General features: G+C 39.2%; 1 protein-coding gene across 1 annotated transcript in view; it reads right to left on the minus strand.

The window, feature by feature from the left end:
- Nucleotides 1-24,581, minus strand: part of myocd (myocardin) — a 654,082-nt gene extending 629,501 nt beyond the window's left edge. Inside the window, exon 1 of the mRNA XM_073025871.1 lies at nucleotides 24,289-24,581. The gene's annotated coding sequence lies outside the window, so the exon portion shown is untranslated. The remainder of the gene's footprint in view (nucleotides 1-24,288) is intronic.
- Nucleotides 24,582-24,834: the final 253 nt, after the last annotated feature.

A 24,834-nucleotide genomic window follows, 5' to 3' on the forward strand; every position in this document is an offset into this window, starting at 1 on the left:
TTGCAACAAGAACACATTGAGTAGTTATGACTTGAAGGAACAATTCAAATTAAAAACAATCAGTATTAGAGCACAATTTCAACCAATTCTGGAACATATAAACATATGGGTATAATCTAATTAGAAGTCTATTTAATAATTTCATATTCCCTGAATACAAATTATTTTATGAAAATGCAGCAACTGGTTACATTTATGAACATCAACTGGCTGTCAAGTGGCATGACCAGCTCTCCTAGTCTCTGCCCATGAAGATCGAGAGGGCAAAAATTTAACTGGGCATCCGTGAAAGTCAATGGCACAAGCAAACATGCAGCATGCGTGAGAATTCCTAGAAACATTGTTTCCACAAACAGTTCTATAAACAGAAACGTAGACCTTGACCCTATTTATAAGGCAATGTGGGCAAAATTCCAGACAAAGAACAAGAGTTCGCCATGCAACCAATCAGAGACAAGAACCCCTCCCTACGTCACAACTGAGTTCCCATACTGACAACCAATCAACTGACTGACGAATAGATAAAAGCCAAGCATTTGGAGGACACACCACAAGTGAACAGCGCACTGATGATGTCTCCTCGTATGGTGATGAAACGTTTACAAATGGATTGCCAAGATCAGGGAACAACTCAACCCAACTATCAACTACCCGAGCTACACTTTTTCAGAGTTATTTCCAAATACGACAATGGTTTCAAAGTGGAAAGGGTGCCGCGTATCCACATCTGAAGAGAAACCATCTAGAGAAACAGGGACAAAGCCAAATATGGGACAGAAAGGTTAAATTTTAAAAATGGCACATCAATGAAATAACTAAGTTTAGGTAGTAATCTGAAAGGTTATACTGTTCAAAAGACTGGGAAATGTACTAACTGAAAAGAACCAAAGCAATAGTTACAGTAAGAAAATTCAAGAGCTAAATGTGTCTGGTGTGGACTATATCAGTGTGAACGTGAAAACAGATGTTAATAATAAATGCCTAAGTGAAAGGAAGAAATTAATTCACAATTTTACAACTGCCAGTGTTGTTCCTATGATTTAAATATGTCTGTAGGTGTTAACGCAGACACTCATTAATTAGTCGTGTATATATGAAGCAGTATGTGTCCAGGTACAAAATGAAAACTTTAGTCTGACATCAAAATGATGGAGGTGGCTTCTCAAACTTCATAAATTACTTGGCGGCAACCAGGACGGCCAATTCCCACAAGAGGGCACAAGTTACATGGCTTGGCACTGAAGATCTTCATGGAAGTTGTCCAGTGGTTGAAATCTATTCTTCTGGAGAGGTGATGGCTCAAAAAATGGAAGGAGATCATCTCGGTAGGCAACAATCAGGAAATCTTTTCCCAGAATACTGTTCCTGTGTCATAGGAAACGTAATAATTTGATGTGTATGGTCAAAGCAAGATCCCATTTCACAAACACTTCTCAATAAATGTACTCTCAACAATATGTAATGTTATCAACACAGTTCCTTTTCCATCCAATTGTTACAAATTCTTTTCCCCATCCACTCCCCAGTAATCACATCAATTAAGTATGTGCAGAAATACTGTATCTATTTAAAGCTCCCCTCTATAATTTGTCAAATTTTAAATTCTGGCATGTTAGAACGAGAATCAGTGGCACATGTGAAATTTGCTGCTTAGTGGCAGCAGTACATTGCAATTTCATTACATAATAATGAAAATATAAATCACAATAAACATATATTAACAATAAATTAAATAAGAGGTGCAAGAAGAGTGGGAAAAATACTAAGGTAGTGTTCATGGGTTCATTGTCAATTCAGAAATCTGATGGCAGAAGGGAAGAAACTGTTCCTGAAATGTTGAGTGGTGCTTCAGGCTCCTGTACCTCCTCCTTGATAGCAATGAGAAGATGACACATCATAGATGATGGGGTCCTTAATGATGGAAACTGCCTTCCTGAGTCATTGCATTTTGAAGGTGTCTTTGTTGCTGAAGAGGCGAGTGCCCATGATAGAGTTGGCAGAATTTACACATTTTGCAGCTTTTTCCGGTCCTGTGCAGTGGCCCCTCCGTAACAGAGGGTGATGCAACCCGTTACAATGCTCTCCATGGTACATCTGTAAGTGTCTTTGGTGACACATCAATTCTCCTCAAAGTCTGAATGAAATACAGCCACTGCCATGCCTCGTTTGTAATTGCATCAGTATGTTCAGCCTAGGATAGATCCTCAGAGATGTTGACACCCAGGAATTTCAAATGGCTCACGTTTTCTATTTCTGATCCCTCAATGAGGACTTATGTGTGTTCCCCCAAATTCGCCTTCAAAGTCCACAATAAATTCTTTGGTTTTACTGACGCTGAGTGCAAGGATATTGCCATGACACCACTCAACCAGCTGTCCTATTTCACTCCTGTATGCCTCCTTGTCACCATCTGAAACTCTGCCAACAATAGTTGGGACATCCACAAATTTATGGATGCTGTCTGTTTAGTTAGAACTGTGCTGCAAGGTCTAAGTCTTTTCCAAAACAGTAGAGCCCTCTCATTCACTGGTATGTGTCTTATGAATATAGGTGCAGTCCACTTTGAAGTTCCTGCATGGAGTGGAGTGCCCGATAAAGTCACAGCTTCTTCTCCTGTACTAGCTAATTCTAGTACTGGCCCTCACCTTCTGCTTTCATTCCTCAAACAGATCAAGGACAATTCCAGGGAGACTGTCTACAATCAAACAGTCTGTTTCCTGTAAACGTTTACCAAGGTAGAATGTCATATTACGGTAGTTTTTGAAGTCAAGAATCAAAAGAAAACCTGCCAAAAGAAATAAATATTTCACCAATACCCCAATGAAGTTTTAAAGTAGTCATCTGTTGTTTCTCAAAAATCCTCCTCAAACTTACTGCAGTTTCAAGATGAGTACAGAATGATGGACATGGCTTCAAGTAGAGACTGCATTCCTCAAACAGCTAGAATACTCCTTCTCAGCTGGGTGCTGTGGGAATAATTAACTGAAGTGGAACCCACCAAAATGCCACACAGGCTTAGGGATAAATACAATTGGTAAGTTCATCAGTAATCGGTCCTTTAACAATTCAATGGGCAGCTGTTATCTATGGATGCTTCAACTATTGTGCCAGGGTGGTGGAACATGTTGCAGTCCAAGACCAAGTTTTGGCCTTTTTGAAGGCAGGTTAGCCTTTAAAGTATTTGGAAAGCTTTGTTCTTAAGATACCAATTTGGATAGAGCAAGTGGACTGGAATGCAGAATTTCAAGTGGTTTACTGCATCATCCAAGTCCCACAAAGAAAAACAAATTAACAGTTCATATCACAGGATCTAATCTTGGCTGAAACATGTACCAGGTAAAACAGAGAAAAAATGGTTCACAGGAAGACAGCCTTGAGCAGAATGAAAAATTTCTTCTTGTAAAAACTGAATTGCGGAAGCTCATCAGCTACAGTTTACAGGGGATGTTTCAGATGAATTCAATAATTTTCCATCTTCGAGAAAAGGAAATGCTGCTTATAGTGATGGCAAACCCATTTAGAAGTAACATGATCAGATCCTGTTTTACTTTTCTGAAGCCGCTTCCTATTTTGATTTCTGATAAATCTTAATTGAAGCATTTCCAAAAACTGAATTGCTTATTATGAACCAATTTTATTGTTTTTACATTCCCACTGTTTGATCCTATATGTCTCTGTATATCACATTGCTCTATGAAAACTTGCAGAAACTGTTTAACTTATTGAAAAGACCAATCTGATATTACTAGATAGGTCATAAGATTCAAGGAGGAAATCAGAAAAGCTACTTTCATCCATGTCATTTCAGGTGAATAACAGAGCACTTCTTTTTTTATATATAATTTTTTAAATTGAATTTTCAAATGGTTACAGAAGGAAAAAAAAAGTATCAACCCTTCCCCCCTCCCCTTAACCCCTCCCCCCTAACATATCCCTGTAGAAAGAGAAAAAAAAAGCAGAAAAAAAAGAAAGAAAGAAAGAATGCCTGGATATCGGAAGATCCCCACATGCTCCTTGGAGTTCATAATAGCTTTAGTATACATATTTATTTCTTTCCACAAATAACCAATAATTTTATCTTCAGAGCACCTATATATTTAATCCTATCTTTTGTAAATAAGGGCGCCAAATTTTCAGAAATATTTCATATTTATCTCTTAAATTGTAAGTAATTTTTTCAAATGGAATGCAGCTAAAAGCTATATTTATTTTCATTTTCTTAATGTATGTTAAAATTCTTTTTCTTTTCACCAGTCCATTAAGCCCATTAACATTAAAACTTTAAAAATTCAGTAAATTAGTCATTATTTTTAACAGGGTTACTCCAGTCTATAGTAATACCTAACTTTTCAACTTTCGTAGTACCTTGGGGAATCTTTTTAAAATTCTCCGTGTTGCTATGTGTCTCTCCCCCCCCCCCCCCCCGATTGTCCAGGCAAAGAAGGAAAGATTAAAGAAAAATAGATTATAAAGAAAAAAAACAAAATACCCCCCTACTAATGTTGTGAATAAAACAAAACATAACATTACCCCCCTCCGTTGTACGGGTCATGGCAATCGCCATGATTACACACATGAATCCCGTAGCAATCAATCTGAAGTTCCCCCAGCTCCCCCGTAACATAAAAAAGTATATATAAGAGAAGAAAAAAAATCACTACTCTCGATTAATATTTCTCAGATTTTTACCTTTCTCCCCCTGTATCATATAATTAATAATATATTTAAATATTCTTCTGTCCTTAAACATCCATCAACTTCATTCACTGTCCCTGTCTTCATCTTTAATCTGTTTCACTTTTAAATCTTTGGCTGTGGTTAGCAAATATTTGGGAGTTCTTGTGCAAATTATTCCGCATCCCGATAATCAGTAAAAGATCTTCTTTTTCCATCATCCAAAAAAATTATCAGGGTTGCCGGGAGGTGCAATATAAATTTATAACCCTTTTCCCATAAAACTTTTTTCGCTGGGTTAAATTCCTTCTTTCTCTTCAAAAGGTCATAACTTATATCAGGATAGAAAAGAACTGTTTTCCCTTCTATCATCAATGGCCCGTTTCTCTTTCTGGCATGTTGGGCAGCCGCCTTCAAGATCTTTCCTTTATCTTGATATCTTAAGCATTTTATCAAGATTGATCAGGGGTTTTGATCAACTTGAGGTCTTGATCTTAAGGCTCTGTGAGCCCTTTCAATTTCAAATAACTGGGTTCCTTTTTCCATTTCCAAAATTTCCGGAATCCATTCTTGAAAAAAATTTATTGGATCCTCTCCCTCTATACCTTCTTTAAGTCCAACACTCTTAATATTATTTTGTCTGCTAAAATTTTCAAGTACATCCACTTTTTTCAACAACCATTTTCTTTCTGATGTCCAGGCAGAAATATTATCTTCCATTTTATTCACTCTATCAATGGAGTCTCCCATTGTTTCTTCCAGGTTTTTAATTTTCTTGTCTATTTTGTCCTGTCTTTTCATCATTTTATCAAACATAATCTTCATATTTTAAATATCCTTTTTTATTACTTTTAATGCTTTTAATTCATGCATTATTTGCACCAAAGATTTTTTTATGTCTCCAATATCACCTCCAACCTCTTCCTGTTGCTCTTCTTTGTTTGCATCTTCGTCTGATTTATCCAGAGAATCTGATTCCACCTCATATTCACTTTCACTTTCAGTTCCGATCATAGCTGGGATTTGTAGTTTGGGTTGCTCGTGTTTGCGCATGCCCCTTCCTTCATGCATGCGCAATTCCTGTTGCTCTTTTTTTTTTGGAAAAGGTTGATGTTGCCGCAGTTTCCTGTTCTGTATCGCCGAAGGTAAAATGCACTTGAGCCCAAGGCTCTTTCATGGCGGCCGGCCTTGATTCTTTTCCAACTTGTGTTGTCTTCAAAGTAGTAGTTTTCTTCTGTTTCTGTTTAGGAGACATATCTTAAGACAATCCTGAGTAGTTTATAAGTAATTTTTAAAAAGTATTTACTAACTTTTCTTCACTTATTTTACATTTTTTTACGGGACAGCTGGATTTCCACGTCTCGATCCTACATCATCACATGACGTCCCCCCCCCACAGAGCACTTCTTTAAAAAAAAAGCTCTTCTTAAAGTTTTCTAGCAGCTAGAGTATCTGCAGAATATCCATTTGAAAGTGGACAATAATGCAGAATTTCAAGTTTTTTTTTCATTACCCATGTGTCAGATTACAACAGAAATTCAAAAAATTAATTCCACAGATTAAAATCTTGACTGGATTGCACTACAGAGAACAGGAGAAAAATACTGTGCCAGAAGGAGATAATTCATCGTAAAAGGGAAGTCTGACAAAGAAGATGAATTATGAAAAACTGCAATGGATATCCAGTATTGCTTTCTTGAAATAAAACAAATATGAATAAATCTCAAACCAACAAAATGACGACTTGATGACTTCCCTGCAATTATAACCGAATTTCAGCCTTTCTCATCTTTTTTACAAAATCTGATGCAGTTGTCTGTATCATTCAACACCATGTCCTCATCTTCATCTAGACGACACTAAAACTGTGACTCCACTCTTACTCACCAAGAGCAGTAAGTTAACCTCTATTTCTTGGGGTTTCCAACAGATCTATCCAGGACACATTCTCATTTTCATCAATACCGTGGCCTCTCCTGCCATCTGCAGCCATACACTGAGATTTTAAAGCAGAGGAATAAAAGAAAATCAAGTAACAACTCAGCCCAATACCACCATTCAAGTAGATTTATTGTTGATCTGTATTACAATATTCTCTACCTTCCTTTGCTCTTAAAAAGGGACTAAAACCTATTACCACATTCTGAAATTTCAACTGATCTATAATCAGATTTTTTGATGGATTAATTGAGATACAGTACAGATTAGGCCTCTCTGGCCCTTCAAGCCACGCCACGCAGCAATCCAATGATCTAATCCTAGCCTAATCACAGGACAATTTACAATGATCAATTAACCTACCAACCGGTACGTCTTTGGACTCTGGGAGAAAATTGGAGCACCTGGAGGAAACCCACGCAGTCACAGGGAGAACATACAAACTCCTTGTAGGCAGTGGTGGGAATTAAACCTTGATCGCCTGTACTGTAAACTGTTGTGCTAACCACTCACTGAGAAGCCAATCTTAACATCACTGTCAACTGCTCAACTAATTTTCAATATAGTTTTCACACATAGGCAAATGAAGCCCTCCTTTTCTATCACTTTTAACCTCACATCTTCAAATCAAGAAATTCTCCAATGCAAGGACAAATAGACAAAAAACCAATGCTTTTGCATCCACTAATTTACCATTTATTGTGCAGTTCATTGTAAGTTTCAGCTAGTTTAAATGATGCAAGAAAATATAGCACCGGTCAATTCTTTCTTACAATCTACACTTAAATTGAAATGCATTTTGAAACTCCTGATATAATGTCACTTGTACCAAGGTAGAGCCACTTAGGTATATGTATAATGTAAGCAGATCACAAGCTGTTAGCAGAGAAACCTGCTTCTTCCAGTTTTGATAAATAACACAATAACTACAACATGATGACTGAACAACAATGACACCAATAGCAGTTGTAGTGTTGAGCAATCCTTTGTTTAATATCCTGGAAACAAAATCTTTGGTAGTTGCTGAAGTTTGCAGCTGTATTTATCCCTCACTGGGCTTTTACAAAGCAATACATCATTAAAGTTCTACTCATTTTCTCTCCTGTCAATTATCCATTGTATCCTCTGGACCGGCTGCAGCCTGCAGCAATTCTTTACATTCAAGTTTCCATAAACACAATGATATTTTACACACATGTCACAGATACTCTTCCTAATTTCAACAGAATATTGCAGTACAGTTTTATTTTGTTAAGCAAATGACATGATCAAGAGGGAGACAGAGTGACTCAGAGAGTCTAGCAAGGAAAAGTGATGAGCTGGCAGGCTTAAAGCAACACAATGTGTGATTTTAAGCAATGAATCAAGGTCCTTAAAATTATTTGTTTATAGCATGTTATGTTGTATAGGAGATCTGGCCACTTTGCCTAACAATATCTTTTAGAGGTGTGTATGTTCAAGAATGGATGAAGAGCATGAATAACCAAAGTTTGGTAACTAATTGCAATTATGGTGCTGCAGTTCCATAGATCAAACTCACTCAGTCTAGAAACACTCACATACTTACATGTTTGCAACTTCTGTTTTGTAACCTTACACTGGTTTACTATAATAACTTAAAAATATATCCTAGGGGAATGTGCTAAATTTATTCTCAGAAATATTCTCATTTGTTCTCAGTGGGCAAGTGACAAGATTAGTACAAATGACACTTAATTGAATAATCAACCTTCTTGACCTTGCAATATAATGCAGAGAAAACAAAAAGGCATGTTTCAGTGCAATATGATAAGAAATCTTCTCTGTTGCATTATAGACTTAATCACGAAGTATGTTACACTGAAAGGTACTGCTGAGAAGCAAGTATCCAGCATAATCACCTTTTTTCATTGTAGTGGACTATAATAAGCAAGAGGCATCTGACCACCCTCTCCTTCCAAATAAAATAGTAACAGATTTTGTTGATATTGGTATTCCTTGCAAGTTTCTTTCTGTACATTCTTTGTTATTCCTTTTACTGACCTGGCTGGCCTTCACTGCAGGTTGATAATGTGGCTAAGGAGGCATTTGGAATTCTGTTATTTATTAGTGGGAGCTTTGAGCTGGGAGGTTATGTTCCAGCTTTACAAAACACCGGTCAGACCCAGCTCAAGTACTGCACGCAGTTCTGATACCACACTAAAGGAAAATTGTGATGGCACTGGAGCAGGTGCGGAGGGATTCCAACAGGATGATCCCTGTCATGGACCATTTCATGTAAGAGGAGAGACAGAAGAAGTTCAGTCTGCTCTATCTGGAGCAGAGGAAGGAAGAGGAGACTGAAGTATATCAACATTAATGAGTGTTGTAGATGAGGCAGCTTGAAAGAATTTCCTGATATCACATACATAAATTTGGAGGACATAGATATATGGAGCAACAGATTTAGCAGGGACCTTTGTCATCCGGAGCTTGGCAAGTACTTGGAATGCACTGGCTGAGAATGTGGTAGAAGCAGAGTTGCTGGCACCATTTAAAAAGTGTCTGGAAAAGCACTTGAAATGTCTACATATTGGAAACCATGCAGTAGAATAACATGATGGATTTCCATTGATTGCAGTGAACCAAATGGCCTGACTCCATGCTATATTCCATGCACAAACCCACGGCCACTTTTATCCTGCAAATAGGTAACATCTTTCATTTAACAGAAATCGACTTTTGATAACAGGTCAGATGATTTAATGCTTAAGAAAAACTAAACTGAAGCTGCAAGTTATTAGCACAACCAAATACCCCCTTGAATGGCAAGGTTTAATCTTAAATGTAATCTGCGAGGACAGGACAAGGAAGCAGATGAAAGACTATGTATTAAAAAAAGGGTAAATCACCCCAAACTTTTTTGTGAGAATTTCTTTCTACTCACAGGAAGGTGGGCACAGTTTCATGGTTATTTAACTGCAATGATTCAAATAAGTTTGTTATCAAAGTGCATGTACACTCAGTGGTCACATTATGAGATACACCTGCTCATTAATACAAGTATCTAATCAGTTAATCATGTGGCAGCACCTCAATGCATAAAAGCATGCTGACATGGTCAAGAGGTTCAGCTGTTGTACAGACTAAACATCAGAATGGGGAAGAAATATAATCTAAGTGACATTGACCATGAAATGATTGTTGGTGCTAAACGGGTGGCTTAAGTATCACAGAAACTGCTGAACTCCTGGGATTTTCACACACAACACAGAGAATGGTGCAAGAAACAAAAAAAAATCCAGTGAGCGGTGTTAATGAGAGAGAATGGTTTGACTGGTTCAAGCTGACAGGAAGGTGACTGTAACTCAAGTAACTACGCTTTGCAACAGTGGTATGCGGAGGAGCATATGTAAACACACAAGTGGAACCTTGAAGTGGATGGGCTACAGCAGCAGAAGACCACAAGCCTGCCCTCCATGGCCACTTTATTATGTACAAGAGGTACCTAATAAAGTGGCCACAGAGTGTGTATTACTATATACAAGATTCCAGTTAATTAGACCATCTATTAGGAAATAATACCGAGTTTTATAGTACTATAGTATTGATAGTGTTCTAGTGTGTTATTTAGTTCATTTAAATAAATGATGTGACTCAGTTAAACAGTAGTTTGACTTTTTAAAAAATATCTTTTTCACTATTTCCATGGAACTTCATCTAGCTGGGGCAACCGCTTAATTGGGCCAAAATGTACTAGTCCCGATATGTCCCAATTAACTGGGATCCACTGTAGTATCTTGAAATTAATTTTCTTGCAGGCATTCACAGGAAAAAGAGTGCAATATAGTTTATGAAAAACTGTACACAGCTGTCAATGTACAAAAGAAGACAAACTTGCAAATAAAATAAATATTACTGAGAATGTGAGTTGTAAGGAGTCCTTGAAAGGGATAATCCTTTAGGAAGTGTTGAATTGAGAATGAAGTCTATACTGTTCAAAGGACTCAAAAAGAAAATAATTGGTGTGACCAGAGAATGGAATCAAATAGATTTTCTCTCTGTAAATGAAGAGTTGGTACAGATTAGCAAAGCTGTTTAGCAGTAGAGAATGCATCCCTAGAATAGGGGAACAAGGTGTTACATGCAAACACGAGGAAATCTGCAGATGCTGGAAATTCAAACAACACACACAAAATGCTGGTGGAACACAGCAGGCCAGGCAGCATCTATAAGGAGAAGCACTGTCGACGTTTCGGGCCGAGACCCTTCACCAGGTGTTACATGCTTGTGTCTCTAGTGACAGGTGCTCCCTACTATGCATTCCCTAGTATGTTTTACTTCGATTTTACTACTGCACAACTGGCTTTATTTTGTCTGTTACCATGACTGAAATTAACTCTTCTCCCACCACAAATTCCAAAACTTTGCAAGGAAGTGTGTCAAAATGCAAAACTACTTCATAATCCAGGAGCCGTTTGCTGTAATCCAGTTCTTTGTTTTATTGGTTTGTCCTGTTTAATTTTAAGAGCTCTACAACAAGCTGTCCTGAACACTACTGCTGTTGTAGCAAATTAAACTAAATTCAGAAGCACTAAAATAAAGCGACATTTGATTTAAATCTTGTATATAGCCCATGAAGCTTGCAGTTGTTCACAGTAAACTGGGTAATAAATAGAAGTGTAAGATTTGCACTTACAGTATATTCAAGATATGGAAAGTTTGTTTACTGCAGATCAAGTGTGAGATATTTTCTGCTTTGCCAGTACATGCATTTTCTCTACATGTCCTGCAGAGTGAATTTACTGTAATTCTGATGATAAAAAATGTCAAATTACAAAATAGAAAGTATTGCTTGATAACACCCACTGTATGTGCTATTTTCAAGCAGCTTTTTATTAAAATATCAAATTAACTTTTGCTGACTTTTATAAGTAACTCTAAAGCATGTGATAATTGGCTTGGTGAAAAAAGTAATTAAATAATTTAATTTTAACTTTGAAAAAAAAACCAAGAGAAAATCTGCAGACGCTGGAAATCTGAGCAACACACAAAATGCTGGAGGAGCTCAGCAGGCCAGGCAGCATCTATGGAGAAGAGTACAGTCGACGTTTCGGGCCAAGACTTTGGTAATGTCAGAATGAAGCTAAAATAAATTAACCTGCACAGCATTTCTGGCTGTTGCCAATACTTAGGTGCCTACACTTTGAGACCTACAACATTCTCCTCACGTTAGCTATTTTCAATTAGCCTAAGCACAATTCGCAAAAATCAGAATCAGAATCAGGTTTAATATCACCAACATATGTCGTGAAATTTGTTGTTTTTGCAGCAGCAATAAAATGCAATACATAATAAAAACTGTGAATGAGAGTAAAATATATATTATTTAAATTAAGTAGTGCCCAAAAAAGGGGTGAGGTAGTGTTCAATGTCCATTCAGAAATCTGATGGCAGAGGGGAAGTAGCTGTTCCTGAATCATTGAGTGCATGCCTTCCATCTCCTCTACCTCATCCCTGATGGTAGTGATGAGAAAAGAGCAAGTCCAGGTTGATGGTAGGTAGGATATCAACTTTTTGAGGCATTGCTCCCTGAAGGTGTCCTGGATGCAGGGAGGCTGATACCCATGAAGGAGCTGACTGAGTTCACAACTTTCTGCAGCTTATTTGATCCTGTGCAGTGCCCAACTAAACCCAACCCCACCCCTACATACCAAGTGGAAATGCAGCCTGTTAGAATGCTCCCCACAGTATACCTGTAGAAATTTGCAAGTTTCTTTGGTGACATACCCAATTTCCTCAAACTCCGAATGAAATATAGCCACTGTTGTGCCTTCTTTGTAACTGTATCGATACGTTGGGCCCAGGATAGATCCTCAGAGATGTCGACACCCAGGAACTTGAAATTGTTCACTCTTTCCACTTCTGATCCCTCTATGAAGACTGGTGTGTGGTTCCTCATCTTACCCTTTCTGAAGTTCACAATCAGTTCTTTACTGATAATGAGTGCAAGGTCATTGCTGCAACACCTCTCAACTAGCAGATATATCTTGCTCCTGTACGCCTTGTCATCACCATCTGAAATTCTGCCAATAATAGTTGCGTCATCAGCAAGTTTATAATGGCAGTTGAGCTGTCCCTGGCCACACAATCATTGGTGTAGACAGAGTAAAGCAGCAGGTTAAGCACGCATCCTTGATGAGTGGCAGTGTTGATTAACAGTGAGGCGGAGGTGCTATTTCAGATCCGCTCAGAGCGTAGTCTTCTGGTGAGGAAGTCAAGGATCCAGTTGCAGAGGGTGGTCCAAGTTTTAGAGCTTTTCAATTAGACCTGTAGGGATGATTGTGTTAAATGCTGCCGTAATTAATAAACTGTAGCCAGTAATCTGTAGCCTGATACAAGTATTAGTATTGTTCAGGTGATCCATTGCTAAATGAAGAGCAAATGAGAATCACATTTGTTGTTGATCTATTGTGGCGATAGGCAAATTGCAGTAGGTCCATGTCTTTGTTGAGAAAGGATTCTAACCATAACCAACCTCTCAAACACTTCACCACCGTAGATGCAGGTGCTACTGGATGAAGATGCGGCAGAACATCAAAGATTTGATCGGATTCATTGTTGATGAATACACTTAGCTCTGCCTATTGCTTTGCCCCAAACCGAGTCCTTTCTACTTTTTGTACTGCTTCCCATGTTTTGCTTATTCATCAACTAAGGTGAACATAGGTCTATTACCCCGTTTTGACCTGATGGCATGGGACTTCAAATGCTGAGGACAACCAGAGTGATTCCCTACTACCTGTACATTACTGTATCATCAGCCCCAATGTGGAAGCAAGAGGCTGCCAGTACTGGAATCTGGAGCAAAAAACAAGCTGCGGGAGGAACTTGGCAGATCAGTTAACATCTGTGGAAGGAAATGAAGCCCCCTCATCTGGACTGAAAGAGTAGAGTTTAACATGAAACATCAACTATTCACTTCCCTTACAGATGAATGGTGACTCACTATGTTCCTCGGTCATCTCATTTGTTTCACTCCTTAAGTGCCTGTCCTGTAAATGGGACAGTGCATATCCAGTGATTGTGATGGAGGTGTTGTGGGTGCAATTAGTATCAATGAGGTACAATTCTGTGTGTGACATTTCTTAACTGGTCTACAAGACAACTCTCCCAATATCGAAACTATTCTCCAGATATTCATGAAGACAACTTTACAAGGTTGTCTGGACTGGGAACAGCCCAGCCAAGTTGAAATTTGATGCCAATGCCTGGCAGGCAGCCTGCTTTTTTTATCCAATTATTCCTTTTAACGTTGTGAGTGTAACACGACTGCAAGGATTAGGGGGTCATTTCAGAGGGCAGTCAAGAGGCACGGCAGATCACACAAGGATGGAAGATTTCCTCCCTTGAATGACAGCAATAAACCCGATGGGATTTTTACAACAACACAGTAATTTGGTCATCATTTTTACATACAAATGAAACCTATGTTAAAAATTAAATCAGATTATTGACCAAATTTATATTGAACAGCTGCAATAGTGGGACTGAACAAATCTCAACACATTCTTCATCCAAATATCCAGGACAGGAGTCTGAGAACACCCACTGCAGCACCCGCCACATCCACTATTTGGTTCACAAATGTTCTAGGTATCTGATATCTTCAGCTGCTGTTATTATGAGCAGTGTAGGTAAGTGACTTTTATATTTCTTGAATTTGTGCTCTGTGCTTGTGTAGTGCACTTAATACTGGAGTAATATTGTACGTATATTGCTTGATTAGGCATTCTTTGTTTGCTCACATAATTCATTATGGTTTATGCGCAAGCAGTACGTGAATGGCATAGGTCATTACGGCAGCACGTCATATTTGAGTGCCTCACTGAAGCAAAACAAAGTACACCAGTATCCCTGGGCTCCATTTTTTTCTTTCCATTGGTTTCTGAAGTTACAAAATGTTGCAGTTTGTACCTCTAAGATCCAAGTCAAGACCAGTTGTATTTACTGTTATGCACACAAGGACAGTGAAAAACTTGTGAGCAGCAGCATCTCAGGTACATAGGTTCAGACATCACACTGAATATATATTACACGACATTATACTGTAGGGTACGACACAAGGTTTACTTTTGCATCAGTGTGCTTAATTGTGTATTGCTAACTATCAATAAAGAATGTTTGGCAAGAACTTGTGTCATGGTCACATCATAGCAAAGAGCAAGAGAGAGAAGAATCTTCAGATTCTAGATTGGCAACAAGTTTGAGATACTAACAATAACTGACTAGAAAGAAAGCAACCATGTGTGAGGAAAAAGAGACTGGTGTTCAGTTAAAAAAAAGGTAAAGATGACAAAGAGTGAACATGATAGACAGCCGGGGAGCTGGGTAAGTGCAAGTGGTCTCATCCATTTTTTTCCCACCCTGTATAAGCAACAGACACAAAGTGCCCAAGAACAATCATATCGGCCAGAGTTCAGAGTTCAATTCCAGTGCCGTCCTTAAGGAGTCTGTACTCCTTCCCGTGGAATGCATGGGTTTTCAGCAGCTCACCCCTCCTCCCCACAGACTAAAGATGCAGGAAGGTCCTACTCTGTGCTGTATCGCTAAAATAAAGCAAAGAAGAGAGAAGAAGAAGAAAGCCCTTTAACTCCAAGTGGAGTCATCGGGACGCCGTCGTGATGGCTTTTCATTAGCAGGCTTTCTTGTTTTTACGAGGCCGAGTTGCTAGCTCGACGCTCAACCCAGCACAGATGGAAAGCGTGCAAGGGAGCCGGCTGGATTCGAACTCGGGAGCCTTCGCTCCGAAGTCTGGCGCTGATGCCACTATGCCACAGGCCGGCCAAAATAAAGCAAGGTGGGGCTTAAATGACAAGCCATTGAGGTTACAAACTTTAGGGACAAGACAGAAGTATCCAAGGAGATACTGTGAGAATTTTTATGGGATATTTTAAAGCAGTACTTTGAAATATTTTTTATGAGTTACAGATTTGAAATGTGCAGCCAATGACCACAGGGAATGGTGAACAAATATATAATTTGGTTAAAAAACTATATTTGCCTTTTAAAATGAACTTGCTTCCATCTGCAAAAAAAAAACAGCCTACATTTTTTCTTTACTCATTCTTAAGCAGGTATAATAGGCAAAGCACTGAAGGGGCAGAATCTCAGCAAGACAAATCTCTACATCAATGAACATATGCTAGACTTACACCTGGTCTGCACAAGTCAAGGACTTAATTACTTGAGAGCAGTTGAATTGCCAGTCACAACAGAAGTCCTTCAGCCCAATTTCTCTCTACAGAAATGCTATCCGATCTGTTAAGTAATTCAAGCACTTTCTGTTTCATTTCATCTTCAGGAACTTATCTGATAAACTGCATTGTTATATCATCCACGCAAAGAAAGTTCTACTATAGGAGTGGACAATCCAGAGCAAGAAGCTTCATTTTCTCTGTACAAAAATATACACTCAGTAGCCACTTTATCAGGTACACTTGTTTGTTAAGGCAAGTATCTAATCAGCCAATCAGGTGGCAGCAACTCGAAACATAAAAACATGTAGACATGGTCAAGAAGTTCTACTGTTGTTCAGACCAAACATCAGAATGGGGAAGAAATGTGATCTTAATGACTTTGACCACAAAATGATTGTTGGTGCCTTACAGAGTGGTTTGAGTATCGCAAAACTGCTGATCTCCTGAGATTTTCACATACAAGGTTCTCTAGAGTTTACAGAGAATGGTGCAAGAAACAAAAAGCATCCAGCGAGTGGCAATTCTGTGGTTAAAAATGCATTGTTAAAAGATTAGTCAGAGAAGAATGGCTAGGCAGGTTCAAACTGACAGAAAGGTGACAGTAACTCGAATAACCATGTGTTGCTACAGTGATGTGCAGAAGAGCATCTCTGAATGCACAGCGCTCAAACTTTGAAGTGGATTCTACAGCAGGAGAAGACCACACTGGGTTCCACTCCTGTATCTAAAAAAAGTGGCCACTGAGTGAATATGAGGACATTGGGGAAAGTGGCCAAAAATTTTGTGAAATGTTTATATTTTCAGAAACAACCTGAAAAGTTTTTAAAAAATGCTGCAGAAGAACAGTGATTTGGAAAGGAATTTCAAGGAATAGAGGATTAGTAGATGGAATAGAATGATAAAATTCAAAGATAACAGAGTTCAAAATTTCAGAAATAGCTGAGAGGAAGACAGAGCAAGAAAAGACAGATACACAGGAAGGAGGTTAGGCTAAAGAATGGGAAAAATGTTGAGGTATTGCTCAACTCATAGGTCAGAGAACACCTTCAGAGAGTTGATATTTCAGACCAAGGACTCTCCCCTGATGCTGCCCGACTGCAAGATGATTCCAGCATTTTTTGCTTTTGTTCTGAATTTCCAGATTATGGGGAAAATAACTCATTATCAGTGTCGTCCTGATGTTGTTCAGAGTAAATTTATCATCAAAGTACATACACAATAGTTTACCATATACAACCGTGAGTTTCGTTTTTTTGCATGCACACACAGTAAATCCAGGAAACACAATAAAATTAATGAAAAATCACACAATTAAGGACAGACAAACAACCAATATGCAAAGGACAACAGTGAAAATATGAAAGAAAAAATAATAATTATTATTATAGACAACTAAGAAATAAATATTGAGAACATGAGATGAAGAGTCTTTGAAAGTGAGTCCATAGGTTGTGTGAACAGTACAGTGATGGGGCGAGTGAAGTTATCCCCTCTAGTTCAAGAGGCTGTGGTTGAGGGATGATAAATTTTCCTGAAGCTGGTGGTGAGAGTCCTGGGGCTCCTGTATATTCCTTCTGAAACGAGACCATTGCATGGTCCTGCGATAGCCCTCTGCATAGATGTGCTCAATATTGGGGAGGGCTTTACTAATAATGGACTGGGCTATTTGTAGGGTTTTCCATTCAAGGGCATTGTGTTTCTATACCAGATCATAATGCACCAGTCAATATACTTTCAATCATATGTCTACAGAAGTTTGTCAAAATTTAGATGTTTTGCCAAATTTTCGCAAACTTCTATGGAAGTAGAGATGCTGCTGTGCTTTCTTCGTAATTGCACTTATGCGCTGTGCCCAGGATGTACACTCTGAAACTGTAACACAGAGGAATTTCAAGTTCTGATCCTTTCCACCTCTGAAGCCCTGCGGACTGGCTCATGGAGTTCCAGTTTCCTCCTGAAGTCAATAATCAGCTCCTTGGTCTGCTGATGTTGAATGTCAGCAAGGTAGTTGCTGTGGCACCATTCAGCCAGATTTTCAATTTCTGTCCTTATCACCACTTTTGCTTTGGTCAACAACAGTGGTGTCATCAGCAAAATTTAAATATGGCATTCAAGCTGTGCTTAGCCTTGCAGTCATAAGTATAAAGCGAGTAGAGCAGGGGACTAAGCACAGAGTCTTGTGGTGCACCTGCACTGATGGAGGTAGTGGAGGAAATGTTGTCAATCCAGTTTGACTGGGCTCTACAAGTGAGGAAATCAAGAAGCTTATTGATTCATTTTGAGGGTGTGATAGTGTTGAATCCCTAACAGGGATAGAGTTCCTCTTGCTCTCACCTACCACCCCCAAGAGCCTCCAAATTCAATACATCATTCTCTGCAACTTCAGGCATCTTCAACAGGAACTTAACACCAAACAAACCCTTATCTCCCACCACTCTCCGCTTTCTGTGGGGATTGCTCTCTCCATGATTTCCTATCCATTCATACCTTCCCACTTATCTTCCTTCTGGGACATAGCCCTGCAGGTGGCTAAAACTCGTACACCTGCCTATTTACATCCTCCCTTACCTCCATTTAGGACCCCAAATATAGTCCTTCTCAGTGAAGCAAAACTTCACCCTTCACCTGCAAATTTTCTGGGGTCATCTACTGAATCCAATGCTCCTGCTTCCATCTCCTCTACATTGGTGAAGCCCGATAAAAAATTTGGGGACTGCTTTGTTGATTCGCCAAGAGCAGAATTTCCTAGTAGCAAACCATTTTAATCCTATCCCCATTCCCACATGTCAGTCCATGGACTCCTCTTTTGCCACGATAAAGCCACTCTCAGGATGGAGGAGCAACACCACATATTCCGTCTGGGTAGCATCCAACCGGAAGGCATGAACATCACTTTCTCCTTCCAGCAAAAATTTCCCTCCCCCTTCTTCTGTTCTCTATTCTGGCCTCTTATCACTTCTCCTCACGTGCCTCTCACCTCTTCCTGATACCCCTCCTTCTTCCCTTTCTCACATGGTCCACTCTCCTCTCCTGTCAAATTCCTCTTTCTCCAACACTTAAACTTTATCACACACCTGGCTTCAGCCCTATCACCTTCTATCTACCTTTTCATTCTGTCATCTTCCTCTTTCCTTCTCAGTCCTGAAGAAGGATCACAGCCCGAAACGTCGACTGTTTATTAATTTCTGTAGATAGTGCCTAACCTGCTGAGCTCCTCCAGCATTTTTTGTTTTGCTCTGGTTTTCCAGCTTTGGCATAATCTCCGGCTTTTGCCCTCCATCTTTCCAGTTGTGCCGAAGGGTCTTGACCCATAATATTGACTGTTCATTTTCCTCCATCAATGTTACCTTTTGAGTTCTTCCAGCATTTTGTGTGTGTTGCACCAGATTTCCAGCACTTGTATTCTCTTGTGTTGCCAAATGGTTAATATACTGCGAATTGAGATTGAGCTCTAGCCAGCAATAGGCACAGAAAGTATAGTTGGAATAGAATAAGTAGGCTCTGAGTGTTGATCAAAAGAAGGGAGTGATAATAAACAGATCTATGAATAAGATGATGAGAAGAATTGACAGAAAACATAAAATGGAAAGTACACACAGCAGGGAGAGCTTTGTGAAGGATATTAAGACAATGAACTGAGGGTAGCAAAATAATTAGATAGAACTTGGAATTAAGTTCCACACAAATATTTGATATAGACACAAAGGAAAATAGTGAGGATGTCTGGATGAAAACATTTTAATTGTGTCAGGCCATGCATTGGAGAATGATCATAGTAAATAAGAATGAAAAGGGACAGAGCTACGTTGAGCATTTGAAGGAAAATAAAATATGGAGTGTGTTGCTTTTCTACTCTACTAACAATGCTATTCTGTTGATATGTTACCGAACACATACTCATTAAATCATTAAAATCTACCAAAATCTACTGCAGAGTGCAGAGACTGATAACTGAGGACAAGACAATTTCAAACAACATGTACATAGCTTGCTCAAGGGCTCTTCAGAGACTGCATATGGAATGTTCTATAAACATTGTTGATGTCCAGAGACCAGGTGGTCACATGACACATTCCTTAAAGGAGTAACAATTAAAGTTCCTGACCAATGCACAGCGAGCAATGCACTAACTCAGAAATAACAAGGATAGTTTGTGCCCTAAGATGGTTACAAAGCACATCTCTATTCCTTTTATGTTTAGTATATTGGCAGTGCCTTATTTGTTTCACGGTTTCTCAAACTAGCTCGTTTTCTTTCCTCCTATTTGATTTTACAGTGGGGTACTGACTGTAATTTTACTCTTTAATTTTAAACGTGTATTGTCTTTGAAAAATGTTTCCCAAGGGCCCAGCAGGATTGCCATACCGAACAAGACTGTAAAGAGTTCCAGTTTGAGTTGGGCAGAGGCACTGCAAGAGACTTTATTACTTCTACGTTATAAAGGGCCAGGTTTCCAGCTCTTGGTGGCAATGAGATTTTGACTGGTCAGGGAGTTTTGTACAGTGAGGGGTGGGGGGGGGGGGGGTGGGATGGAAATAGTGGATAGGTGGCAACTCTTGTGACACCAGGAAATCAGAACAGAACATTACAGAACAGGTCAAGGCATTTCAGCTCATCGTGCCTGCACCAACCATAACGGCAATCTAACAAATCTCATCTGCCTGCACATGTTCACGTCCCACTATTCCCTGCCTGTTCATGTGTTTGTCAAAATGATTTTTAAACTTTGTTATCATATCTGTTTCTACAATCTCCTTTGGCAGCACATTCCAGCACCTAAAACTTTCTGCATAAATCAAACCTTGCAAATATTCTTTCAACTATCTTGCTGCATCTTTTAACAATTTTTTCTTATTCCAATAATCTCCTCACTTTTTAACTGGTTTGATAAATGTGTTGCAAAACTTAACTGTGGCCTTCTATCAAATTTATTTCCTGGTGATCTCTTGGGCTTTATCAGACACAAAGACAAAAGGTACGCTCATGGAATCATTGTGATTGTTTAGGGATTGGCTAATTGGAAGAAAAGATAAGAGAGAGAAGCCAAGCAAAATGCACAAAATGCTGGAGGAACTCAGCAGGCCAGGCAGCATCTTTGGAAAAGAGTCCAGTCGGCGTTTTGGGCTGAGACCCTTCATCAGGACTGGAGGAAAAAAAAGGTGAGTAGAGTTGAAATGTGGGGTTGGTGGTGGAGGGAGAAACACAGGGTGATAGGTGAAACCAGGAGGGGGAGGTGTGAAGTAAAGAGCTGGGAAGTTGTTTAGTGAAAGAGATACAGGGCTGGTGAAAGGGGAATCTAATAGGAGAGGACAGAAGGCCATAGAAGAAAGAAAAGGGGGGGGGGGAAGGAGCACAGAGGGAGGCAATGGGCAGGCAAAGAGATAAGGTGAGAGAGGTAAAAGGGGATGAGGTTTCTAAAACCTCCAGGAATGACCACCCCTCTTTCAGCATTCCCCATCCCCTTTTTCCGCTTTCACCTTAACTTCTTTCCTGCCCATCACCTCCCTCTGGTGCTCCTCCCCACTTTTCTTTCTTCCAGGGCCTTCTGTCCTCTATTACGTTCCCCCTTCTCCAGCCCTTCATCACTTTCACCAATCAACTTTCCAGCTCTTTACATCACCCCTGCCCCTCCCGGTTTCACCTATCACCTCACATTTCTCCCTGCCCTTCCCCCTACCTACCTTTTAACTCTACTCCTCATCTTTTTTTTCTCCAGTCCTGCTGAAGTGTCTCAGCCCGAAACATCAACACCATAGATACTGCCTGGCCTGCTGAGTTCCTCCAGCATTTTGTGTGTGTTGCTTGGATTTCCAGCATCTCCAGATTTTCTCTTGTTTGGGACAGAAGCCAATCTAGATGCTAAAGAAGTTTCAAGAATTGTATTGTGCTCAAGCACAAGGATAGTAGTTGGGGAAAGGACAGCGAAGTAGTTGGGATGGACACTCAATGATTCAGGAACAGCTTCTTCCCCTCTGCCATCACATACACACTTACTGTAATTTATAATTTTTATTATTATGTATTGCAATGTTCTGCTGCCACATAGCAACAAATTTCATGACATATGCCAGTGATATTGAAACTGATTCTGATTCAGATTCTGGACACTGGAATCAATGACGGTAAGAGGTTGCACAGTGCAGACACTGAGGGAAGGGAAGAAAGGGTATGCAGAGCATAGAAAGTTGGGAAAACAGACAGAAATGTGAGAAATATTGTAATGACATGTTTGCAGGATAGTTTGTTGAAAATGGAGAAAATGTTCTTGCTCCTCCTGGACAGAGCAGTGATAATCTCCTCAATTTGGCCCTCTGTCTTATCTTCAGTGCCAGATTGCAGGAGGTCTGAGAAACTCTTGACTGAAAACAGAGTAACTATTGCAATGCAGGCAGGCTAACAAACCAAACTATTTAAAGGACCAATTCAGTTTCCGGAAGCAGATTACGCTGTCACCAGTCATGCCAGCTCAATTAAGGCAGAAAGTGGGTGTGTACAACACAGATGCTATACATGTCCCAGACTAAAATGGTCCAGAATTTAATCCATCCATTTTTGGGATAGAAGACTTGTTCATCAGAGTACAGTTTCCCAAGAAAGGGTTGCATTAGCTTTGATCTCCATAATGAAATTGTGTATTAAATTTCAACCATTAATAGCAAACACTCTGGGAAATGCGATGGATGGTCCTTGACATTGGAAATCTGAGATTTAACCAGAATCAAAAAAAAAATCAAGAAATAGAAGAAAATAAATTAAATAATAATTGTTTAATATTAAATCAGATAGCTAAATATTATTTTATGGTAACTGTGAATTTTCAGTAGTTTAAAGTTAGAAATAATGAGGTGGGAAATTCCCTTCTCATTCATGGCATCACTTTATTGATGGTCAGGTTCCCGTTTCATCTTATTGAGCAGCCAATTCAGAGGGAAGCAAATAGAAGTACAGTTGATCGGGAGTAATGAGAGTCAAACAGGTCTGGTAGTTTGACAGGTCTGTAAAAAAGAATCATGTCAGGATCTTCAGGGAAAATACGAGCGGGTCCATGTGAGAGACTTCAAAACATTTGACAGCTTTGAAGGAAGACAAAATTGGAGAAGAAGCTTTGTAGTCTGGCTTTCAATCGGCCACTTTAGAGGGCCTGGTTATAATCCATGCACCTTGCTACATCTCAGCATACAAGCTACTGCTAAACAGGTTTTTAAATGTGTTCAAATTGGACTGATCTTTGAAGTTCATGACATGGGAATGAGGAGCAGAATATCGCCATTTCGCACCTTGAGTCCGCTCTGCCATTAAATATGTCCAATTATCTGAATTCAACTTCCTGTTCCTGCTTTCTCCCTGTAGCCATAATCTTTAGCCATACTTAATGAGTACTTGAGTATCTCAACTCTGAGCACAATAAGCAATTGCTCTCAATAAGTTCCTGACCAACTTGTCCTTGCATGATTATCTTTCAAAATTCCACTGTGCCCAAAGTGTGCCAAGTCACAGAAGAAAATATTCCTTTTACATTAAAATTCTGTGACTTTAGGACACACAACAACCAATTTGTATGTGGTAATGTCCAGATGACAGTAGTTCAGTGAATATTGTTGGGTGGTGATAATGATGATTAAAGACCTTATGGGGAAAAGCCAGTTTTCTTCAAATACTGATATGAGATCTTCTCCATCACTTGAGAGGGTCAACTGAAAGACAACATTGACAACAATACAGCATTCCATAGTGAAACAATGAACCGTTAAATTTGGGGTCCTACTTTCAATACTTCCCTTAAAACCAGCATATAAAGAACTATGATCAATTTAAAAACATAATATTTTGATATCTAATTCTGTTACATTTTATATTTTATTAAAACAAGGGGTTGAGGCTGATAGCATCACTGAAGAAAACTTGAGGTCATCAAGGGGTCAATAAATGGAAAGTAGAATAATTAGCAGCAAGATGCTGTGGAGAACATGTCCTTGCTATGTCTGCATTAACTCCTTTGCAAAACATATACAGAAACTCCTCAAATTCATATACAGAAACTCCTCAATTCAAATTATCTTTACAAATTATTAACAAGTCTCTGATAACTAAAAATAATCTAGTGGCAAAAATATGTTTTGAGAACAGTGAAAAATAATTAAAATAGTTATCTGATAGAAACATTTCAATCATTAATATAATTCACAAGTATCTATTCCATTAATACCACGATAACTAGCATCATGTTAATCCAAATAAACTAGTGAACGCATTTCTTTAACAAACATTACTTATATCATGGCAATTGCCCGAGGTATTGTTACACAGCAGATATTACACGAGTGTACAAGCAGGTATCTGAGACTTCCTGTTGGTGAAAATAGACACACCACAAACTACTTCAAGGTTCAGGAAGAAATTTGCAACCAAGAGTGCGCACTAAAAAAAACCCAACAACAAGAATGAAAGTGAAAACTACCTCTGCGTCCTGAGGCTGAGTAGTAAACGGGTCGCAATTTCGCAACTTGTACAAATGTTGCTGAGGAAAAACTTCCCTGTGTCTTAATTTTTATTTGGATCACAGACTGACAGCTGTGACTGAGGCAAACTGGAACTACAACGGATAAACAGCTGGTTTTTGCTGGCTGCCGGGAACAGCCGAAAACAATGTTGACGGAAATAACCGAACGCTCCTGAGGATCAGCGTCTTCGGCGGGAGCGCGCCGCCAAACTCAGGCTCCTCTGCTCAAAAGCGGTTCCCACGGAAAAAGCCGAAACGAAATTGTTGCTGACGGAAACGGTCGAATAAATTCTGATTTTTATCTGCTGCAGTTTTATTTTTTCCCAAACTTCTGACTATTTGGAAGAACAGAGTGAAACTTGTTTTCTTAAAAAAAAAGAAAAAGTCCACTCAAGAGAGGAACATGACATTAAGCAAAGCCACTGGTCTTGACAAGCCCAGGTAAGTTCGAAGTTGCGACAATGAAGTTCTGCAGATGAGGCTTGCACTTCAGAATGGTAAGTG

The sequence above is a fragment of the Hemitrygon akajei genome, chromosome 22 (genome assembly GCF_048418815.1).
Source record: "Hemitrygon akajei chromosome 22, sHemAka1.3, whole genome shotgun sequence".
NCBI lineage: Eukaryota > Metazoa > Chordata > Chondrichthyes > Myliobatiformes > Dasyatidae > Hemitrygon > Hemitrygon akajei.